Raw genomic sequence first — 10,390 nt, 5'->3', positions numbered from 1 at the left:
GATTTTCTCTAAATCCTTAAATTATGGGAATCAACCGTGATTACGTCACCGGTTAAGACGAACCTACATTTACTCATTTCATTCTTTTGTGATAGCTTTACTCGTACTCTTCGAATAATCGAAATATTTTATACTTATTACTCAATGGTAATAAAACTCTATTTATCAGTTCATATGAGTCATGAAAACATACTTATTATCAGCCATGACCATCCCAATCCAATTTCGGGACGAAATTTCTTTAACGGGTAGGTACTGTGACGACCCGCAAATTTCCGATCAAAATTAAACTTAAATCTTATATGATTTCGACAAGATAAGCAAAGTCTGTAATGTTGAGTTACAAAATTTTTGAAACTGTTTACATGAATTCATTTAACCTTTGACTATTTCCGACGACTCACGAACAATTGATGTAAATAAAGATATATATAAAAATAAGATACAAGATAATGAAGTGGTTATTAAAAATAAAGCTATATATATAATTATATAAATAATTACTATGATATGTATATTGGAATATATATAAAAGGTATAAATATTATAAGTTATTATATATAATTATTAAATATTACTTAATTAATAATATGTAGTATTATTACATTAAATGTTAATTACAAGTAAAAAAAATATAGTTGTTATATTATTACTATTACTAATATTATTGTTATCATTATCATTATTTAGTATTATTTTGATGTTATCATTATCAATATCATTATTAATTCTATTATTATTATTATTATTAGTATTTTTTTATCAATATTATTATTATTAATATAATTATTAATTATTATTATTATTATTAATTTTGTAATATCAGTTAACTGAATTTGTATCAGGTCACCATTTGAATTATTATTATTTTTGTCATAATATTCCTACCCGTGATCCATGGTCGACACCCACATCATTCTTTTTCTGTTACCTATCCATATCTATCCCCATCCGTCTTTAATTAAATATTTTCATCTATCTATGATATAGATATATACATACACATGTAAATGATAAGAATACACACTTCATCACCATTACTATGATCTCTCTTCAACTCTCTAACTTCCCTATTTTTTTCTTCTTTCTTTTGATTCGTGAACCTCACCTATCACTACTATTATTTTTCCACATTACTGTTCGAAAACCAACCCAAGAAAAATCAAACAAAATGTCATAAAGTCTTTGTGGACAAATTTGGTGGTGGCCACTAATTGTGAAAACACGATTGAAAATGGATTGAATTAGATACTTATGATTTTGGTTCTATTCTAATTTTCTTAACATATACATATATACATGTATCCATAATCGATTTTTTTTTCTATAAGAGGAACCCCACCATTTCAACCACTTTTAACTTTGTGTTTCATTTCCTCTCTTGTTTCTTATTTACTAATCAACCTCATCGCCTTTAATTTATAAAAACAACCCATCACTACCATTGAGAACCAACCACATCATCTTCTCTTCCAACCCCCACCATAACCGGAACCATACTATTATTTCTGTTGTCGATGAACTGAACCACATGCACACACCATCATTTACCGTCGACTACTACTGCAGCTATTTAACTTGTTGCTGCTACTACCGTGTACCACAACACATCACCCGAACACCTACTTGTTACTACTATCTTCTGTTTTCCTTTCTTTTGTTCGACTGAAGTAACTCACCACCTTGATCACATAAACAAACCAAATCTCTTTATGTTTCTGTTTCTGGGTCAGCTCAACAATCCACAAATCATCTTGCAAATCAATCTCTAAACCATCTGTTTACAAATTCTTTCGACTGCTACAACTGAGACAGCTTTCACGCCACCCAAACACTCACCTACACCGCTGCTATTTGCTACTGTTTCTCCTTCTTCTATTCAAACAACCTTATAAACCTGCAACCTGCTAATATCCTACTACTGCTCTTCCGTTCTGTTACAAACCGATCGTTTTCTGTTTCTCTGTCCTACTCGACAAATAATAATCCAACAAACCTGCTATAATCAGTCGTCTTCTTCTCTGTTCGGTCATACCATCACCGTAACAACCACTGGTGCGGTACACGTTATCCCCCGTTACAGTGGAAAACAAATGTTGATGAGGGAATAAAAAGAAGGTGGATGGGTCAAGAAAGAGACGTATACCTTGATTCTATATCAACCGACACCTCCTTATTCTAATTTAACCATTGTGAAAAGAAACTGAATCGGGCCATCAGTTTATATGGGCTGTGGTAATCATATTCTTAAACATTTGAGTTGTTGGGCTGAATTTTTGATTTGTGGGCCGAAGTATATAAATTCTGTTGGGCCATAACAAAAACTCTTTTGTTATTTATTTAGAGATGTTACGGTTGTGATTAGATTACACGTATGATGAATATATATACGATATACGTGATGATTAAGTGATAATCGATGTATTAAGATGATGATTAGATCATGAAAATGTTTAGGCAATGATGATGATACGAATTAAGATAAAAATGATGAAATACATGATGAGATTAGATGATACGATAATAATGGTATCGTGATGATAGTATGATGATTATGACGATGAAATTATGACTTAATCATGGTAATGGATCGTAATGATGGAATTGATTCAAATGATAATGTTTAAGATAACAATGATGATAGTAATAAGTGTTTGAGAAGGATAAAAACGGATTCATCTGTTAAAGAAATATTCGTGCAGTTTAAAGCAGAAAAATAAAGATAGGGTAATGGTTTGGTGTGTTGTCATTGAACGAGAGGTCTTGGGTTCGAGCCGGGGCGACGGTGTTATATTTTTATGAGCTTGTTTTCTTCAAAGGTTATATCCTAAAAATTTTATTTTTATTATTATTATTATTATTATTATTATTATTATTATTATTATTATTATTATTATTATTATTATTATTAGTATGATTATTATTATTATTATTGATATTATTACAATTATTAACATTATTATTATTATCATTATTATTATTATTATTATTATTATTATTATTATTATTATTATTATTATTATTAGCATTATTTTTATATAACAAATTATTGATTTACAATATATATATATATATATATATATATATATATATATATATATATATATATATATATATATATATATATATATGTATTAATATAACTATATGTACAAATATTAATATACAAAGTAAATATATATAACTTTAAAATAACAAAGATATTACTAAATTAAATAAACTGGTTTGATTATTATTACATGTTCATTATATGTGTTAATATATATAAATGATATAGGTTCATAAATCCGTGGCCAACTCTGCATTATTCAGTTGTTCAATATCGTAATATGTATTTTTACTACAAAATACGATAGGTGAGTTTCATTTACTCTCTTTTATATATATTTTTGGGACTGAGAATACATGCGCTGTTTTTATAAATGTTTTACGGAATAGGCACAAGTACTAAAACTAATTCTACGTGGATTTAAACCAGAAATATACCCTTAGCTTGGTAACATTAAACTACTTGTCTATGTACGGTAGGCGCGAATCCTAAAGATAGATCTATTGGGTCTGACAAACCCCATCCTGACTATGGGATGCTTTAGTACTTCGAAGTTATATTAAACACACCTAATCTGGTGTACTTCAGAGGGTAAAACATGAACGTTAAGGCTTGTTACCGAGTGCCTATAACTTATAGAATACTTTCATACACTTGCGAGTGTACATATATATATATAAACGGAAATCTTGTGGTCTATTAATATATTGAAATGATTGTTATGATAAACCTATGAACTCACCAACCTTTTGGTTGACACTTTTAAGCATGTTTAGGACGGGTCATTTCAGAAAGATTGTTAATGATGTGTTGGTTAACAACTTTATACTCAGTCATATAATTCTTTATCGATTCAATACATCATCATATAAACATATTGAACAGAATCATTAGAAAAGTTCATAAACAAAAATTATAACAGTGAATCATATCGATTAGAAGTTTAGGGCTACAAATAGTTATGTTTAATTTCATCTAAATTGAAGCAATCGTAATAGATTATTGGAAGAAGACAGAGAAAGGATGATCATGAAATGAATTATAGATGCGCACAAAGAAAATAGAAAGCTGTGTATAGGGTAGGATCTTGCTATATGGCAGGGTTTTAGTTTTGAGGAAATAAAAAGAAAAAATATCATGGTTGGTCCAAACTTTGTATCAAAAATCAAGATAGGGACTAAAGTTTAAAACGATCACGTTTGGTCTCAACTTTTTAACATAATACACGAATAGTCCCAGGTTTTAACAATCGTTAGTCACTACCAGTTAAGTTGAATTAATGAAGGGTATAATGGTCATCTTATCTTTTCCTTTCACCTTCGTCTTTTTCCCTAAAAAATTTCATAAATCCTAATTTCTTAATCTTCATACCTATTCATCAACTTCAGATGACAAACTTACAAATGGCCTTTTTTAAATAAAGAGTTACAGATCTAATTATATAAAGACACGTAACATTTGCTTCACCATGTTCCACCACTTACTTGAATTTGCATTCAGATTCATATGCAAACTTGACAGTAAATAATTAACAATTAACAGAACATCAAATTCAAATTACTTGAAATAAAATAAACAAAAATCAAGGTGATTCATGTATTAACCATCTTATTATTAAAAACCAACGAAATCAATCATATTTTTTTGGTGCTCTGTTATTCCAGCAAATTGAGAGTTTCCAACGTTGCGATTTATCCACCAACAACTAAAAACAATAACCAATTGCTTCTTTCTCAACAACCGCGTGCAATTCAAACCAAATAGCTCACACGTTATTGGCGTATGCGTCTCCATCTCCGGCAGAGTAGAAGCAAGAACACACGGCAGATCTAGTCGGTTTCAGATCCGGCGACTAAATCAGTTGCTGACGAAGTAGTCATCAAGAACATAAGCTTTTAAAGAAATCCGATGACTAAATCGGTTGTTGACTAAATCCGGCGAATGTGCTTTTTCTATCTATTGGGTACCTCCTGAATCTGAGCATCGCCTTAAACCCATATCTATTGATTTTGTAATGTTTTTTTGTTTGTTGTGGGTTTTTTATTTTTTGTTTTGTTTACCCTCACTCAATCCCGCAGCACCACATATCTTCAAGGTAACCTTTGTTACAAAGTTACTAACGCTTGTTAAATATTGGGACCATTTGTGTACTATATTAAAAAGTTGGGACCAAACATGATCATTTTAAACTTTAGTCCCTATCTTGATTTCTGGTACAAAGTTTGAGGACCAACCATGAATATTGGGGGAAGGGCACAATGGTCCAAAGATAAATTTTAGTGGTGTATGGTATAAAATTAGTGGTGTACGGATCAACTCCCGTGGTATAAATAGAGAGCTTCACCCCTCATTTGTAATCAAACAATAATCAATAAAAAGAAAAGCTTTCAAGATTAATCAAACTTCTAAATCATCAATCATCTCTTCTACAAATAATATATACATAGTTTCCTGATTCTAACAAAATTGACTAACATCCTATCTGATCCCTAGTTTAACTGACATCATGTCACCAGTAACATGATAACTGACCCATGTCACTACTTTATGTGCTCTATGGAGTTTGACAACTATATTGACACTTCTTTTTGTGAGAGCATATTTTTCATTAGAATTTATGATCAAGAGAATAAGTTAGACTCATTCTTAGATTCTGTAACTGAGTATTTTATTATAGAGAGATTAGCAACACTTGTATCATCATCAGACGATGTTGAGCGATGAATATTGAGAGGACAAGAATTCGTACTTAACATATAGTATCCGAATTCAATCAACAATACTCAAATGTTATAGATACAAAACCGAATATATAGAATATGTTGATTTAATTTGTTTTTACCAAAGTTTGGCTTACTTAATATATTATGCTAAGTTTTAGTTTAATACTTATACTTAGTATTAGTTTCTTTGGATTAGTTTAAATAAATGTTTTAGTCAAATGTATCGGTTGAAAATGAGTATTGTTTAGACCGAATCATATGGACTAGAAAGATGCATGGCAATTTGGAACATGGCAAAGTGGGAGTATGCTGCCGTTTTTAGGTAGTGAGTGAGTGGTGATTTAGTGCTAAGTTCAAGTAGTATTTAAGAGTTCATATATTGTACTCAGTTTAACACAAGGCAAGAAACAATGTAGTCTTTTTACTTCTTTTGTTTCCATTATGTCATTTGCATACCACCATTAACATGCAGATACTATTATATTCGGGTTGAGAGGAACTTTGGTCCATCAAATGGTATCAAGAGCTAGGGAGACTTTTCAACTAGGATTCCGTTATTCGGGTGAAGAATCTAACCGAAAACAAGAAATCGTTATAGCTCATGGTCAGGGTTTGTTTTCTTGAGTGGTGTAAAAGTTTCTTGAAACAACCCGATCACAGAAAGTTGAAGCTCTTAAACTATTAAAGGTGGTTATAATGAAGATATTAAATTTGTTTCTGAAAAGAGAGTAACTAGTGGATGTACAAGAAAAAGTTACAGCGTGTTCGGCTTGTTTGCAAGAAAAAATATCACTTTCACATATAAATTTTAGAGATTATATATAAGGAGGTCACCCAAATTTATCAATTTATGTTGTAGGATATCCATATTTTATAATTGGGTTAAGCCTACTCAAGGGTCATATACTTTTCTTTATCCCGATATAGGCCATATACAAAAAAAAAATACTATTATAGGCCATAAACTTTGAAAAAATGTGTTAATATAAACATACTTAATACTTAACTTGTTAACCTGTTAAAATACTCGTTATTGATGAACTTCAAGCAACAACTGATTTGGCGATTAAGTTGTTTTCATGCATTGAATACTTCATCTAGAGATTATATCCTCATAATTTTAAATCATAAATCCTATTGTTGATCGAGTTATGTGGAATTTTTATTTTGAAAAGGTTGAAACCGAAATCGTTCGATTCATGGATTTTGAGAGTTTGTTTGACGAATCTGATAATTGGTTTGTGTTTAGGATGATATACCGAAGGTATCTGCACATTTTCGTGTATTTTTATGTTGATTTGTTGTACAACCGCCGTAGGCCACCACAAACCACCGTGCTCCGCCGCCCAAGTCGCCGTAAAACTAGAAAAAGTATGAAGAACACCAAGAACAACGAAATCAAAGATGAAGATGACCGGTTTAGCAGGTAACCAGACACCTTTTGTTTATATTAGCACATTTTTCTAAAGTATATAACTTATGATAGTATTTTTTGAGTATATGGCCCACATCAGGACAAAATATATATATATATATATATATATATATATATATATATATATATATATATATATATATATATATATATATATATATATATATATATATATAATTCCTTGAGTAGCCTTAACCCTTTATAATTTTTTAGGCTACCTAAATTTGTATATATTTTATTTTATACCAAATCATGCATTAACTCATTTATTTATTTTTAAATAAAATAATACTTGTGTTTATTTGAAAAATGGAAGTAATATAAATAACTTTTTCAAGAAAAACATGGTTATTTGTATTTTTTCACATTTTTCTTTTGAGTTTTTAAGCGCATTTTGTATAAAATGAACAAAACACAAATTTAAGTGGCTTATAAAATCATTATCAAATGTACTTTGAATAACAAAATGATAAACCTATGTGGCCTGTTAATCTATAATCATTAATCCCTAAATTTTAATAATTGATGAAAGTGGACATATAGTGTAGATATGAAAGAAGTACACCAAAAACAACAACAATGAGCTTTCTGTTATAATTCAGTAGGCTTATAACTACCTTTAGTGACGTGGTTTGTGACTGTGGACTATTGATAATTATTAGAAGATATAAAAAAAGATAGAGAGTATATATGAAATATATATGTAAGAATGGTGCACTGAGTGATTACATTTGATTACATATTTATACTACAAATTTTACTGTGCAAATAGGTGAAATAGTAATATCCGTGATCATCCACTTGCTTTATCATTATTCATGAATTTGATCATCCACTTGATTTGTCTTTATCATAACACTCCCCCTTGGATGACAAATTTTATTAAAGAGCAACTAGTACTGCCTCGTTAAAAACCTTGCTAAAGAAAAACCCAGTGGGATAAAAACTTTAGCCAAGGGAAAAAGAGGGCAGCATAAAGTTGACTCCCCTTCAAGTAGACATCGTTGATCTTTTACATCTTTTGAACATGCCTCATGCCAATATTGTAAACATGCGTTCTAAAAATAGCAGTTGGAAGTGCTTTGGTGAAAAGATCGGCAGAGTTTTTGATGGATTGAACATATCTCATTTCAATTTGGTTGTCTTTGATGAGATTTTGAGTATATGAGAAGAATCTAGGAAGTATGTGTTTTGTTCGGTCACTTTTGATATACCCTTCTTTCATCTGTGCTATGCAAGCTGCATTATCTTCATAGATAGTTGTTGTACTTTTATCGCGTTCTAGTCCACAAGAATCAGTAATGAGTTGTGTCATTGATCTCAACTAAAAACATTCCCGGGTAGCTTCATGTAATGCAATCACTTCGGCATGATTTGATGATGTTGCAACAAGTGTTTGTTTTTGAGAATGCCATGATATTGCAGTACCTCCATTTAGGAATACATATCCATTTTGAGATTTAGCTTTATGTGGATCAGATAAATAACCTGCATCTGCATAACCAACCAAATCTTGTTTTGATTCGTTAGAATAAAATAATCCTAAATCAGTAGTTCCTCGAAGGTATTTAAATATGTGTTTGAACCCATTCCAGTGTCTTTTGGTAGGAGCTGAGCTGAACCTTGCCAACAAATTAACTACAAAAGAAATGTCAGGTCTTGTACAATTTGTAAGATACATAAGAGCTCCAATTGCACTAAGATATGGTACTTCTGGTCCCAGGATATCTTCATGATCTTCACAGGGACGAAATGGATCAGTGTCAACATTAAGTGATCTAACAACCATAGGAGTACTTAATGGTTTTGCCTTGTCCATATTGAAACGTTTTAAAATCTTTTCCGTATAAGTTGTTTGATGTACAAGTAAACCATTAGGCATATGCTCAATCTACAAACCAAGGCAATACTTGGTTTTTCCGAGATCTTTCATTTCAAATTCTTTCTTTAGAAGTTGAATGGCTTCATGGATCTCTTTATTTGTACCTATGATGTTAAGATCATCGACATAAACGGCTATGATCACATATCCGGATGTTGTTTTCTTAATGAATACAAATGGGCAAATAAGATTATTGGTATACCCTTTACATATCAAGTAATCACTTAATCGTTTATACCACATGCAACCCGATTGTTTCAACCCATATAAATACCTTTGTAACTTGATTGAGTACATTTCTTTGGATTTTGCATTGGTTGCTTCTGATACCTTAAATCCTTCAGGTATCTTCATATATATATCACTATCAAGTGGTCCATATAGATAAGCAGTCACAACATCCATGAGATGCATTTCTAAATTTTTAGAAACTGCCAGACTGATTAAGTATCTAAAAGTAATTGCATCCATAATGGGGAAATAAGTTTCATCATAATCAATTCCCAGTCTTTGAGAAAAACTTTGAGCTACAAGTCTAGCTTTATACCTTGTAACTTCATTTTTCTCATTTCTTTTTCGTACAAAAACCCATCTATATCCCACTGGTTTCACATCTTTAGGTGTGAGAACGATAGATCCGAAGACTTTTCTTTTATTGAACGATTCAAATTCAGCTCTTATTGCTCCTTTCCAATGATCCCAATCATGTCTATTTTGACATTCCATGACAGATTTTGGTTCTGGATCATCATCATCATTCATGATGTCATATGCAACATTATATGAAAATATCACATCAAGATTTTTCATTTCATTTCGGTTCCATAATATTTTTGAATGTGCATAATTAATTGAAAATTCCGTATTGACATCATCAATATCCTCTACATAAGGAGTATTGATTTGTGGTTCTTGTTGAACACTTTCTTTTACCTCATTATCAGCTGATTTTTTTTTCGAGGATTTTTATCTTTCAAACCAATTGGTCTCTCACGTTTCTGGCATGGCAAAGACTCAAGAATGACATTATTACTAGCTTTTGGAATTTCAATTCGAGCTGGAACATTTGCTGCTGGTATATATGATTTAGTCACTCTTTTTGTATCTGTAAATGCATCAGGAAATTTATTCGCAAGTTCTTGCATATGCATTATTTTTTGAACTTCGATTTCGCATTCTTTTGTGCGAGGATCAAGATACATTAATTGAGGTTCACACCATGAAACAACATTTTCTTTATTTTTTATTTCTCCCCCTAATCTAGGGAACAATGTTTCATTAAAGTGACAATCAGCAAAACG

Source organism: Rutidosis leptorrhynchoides, chromosome 11 (assembly GCF_046630445.1).
Source record: "Rutidosis leptorrhynchoides isolate AG116_Rl617_1_P2 chromosome 11, CSIRO_AGI_Rlap_v1, whole genome shotgun sequence".
NCBI classification, from domain to species: Eukaryota; Viridiplantae; Streptophyta; class Magnoliopsida; order Asterales; family Asteraceae; genus Rutidosis; species Rutidosis leptorrhynchoides.
The sequence above is the reverse complement of the archived record's forward strand: the minus strand, read 5'-3'. Positions refer to the sequence as shown.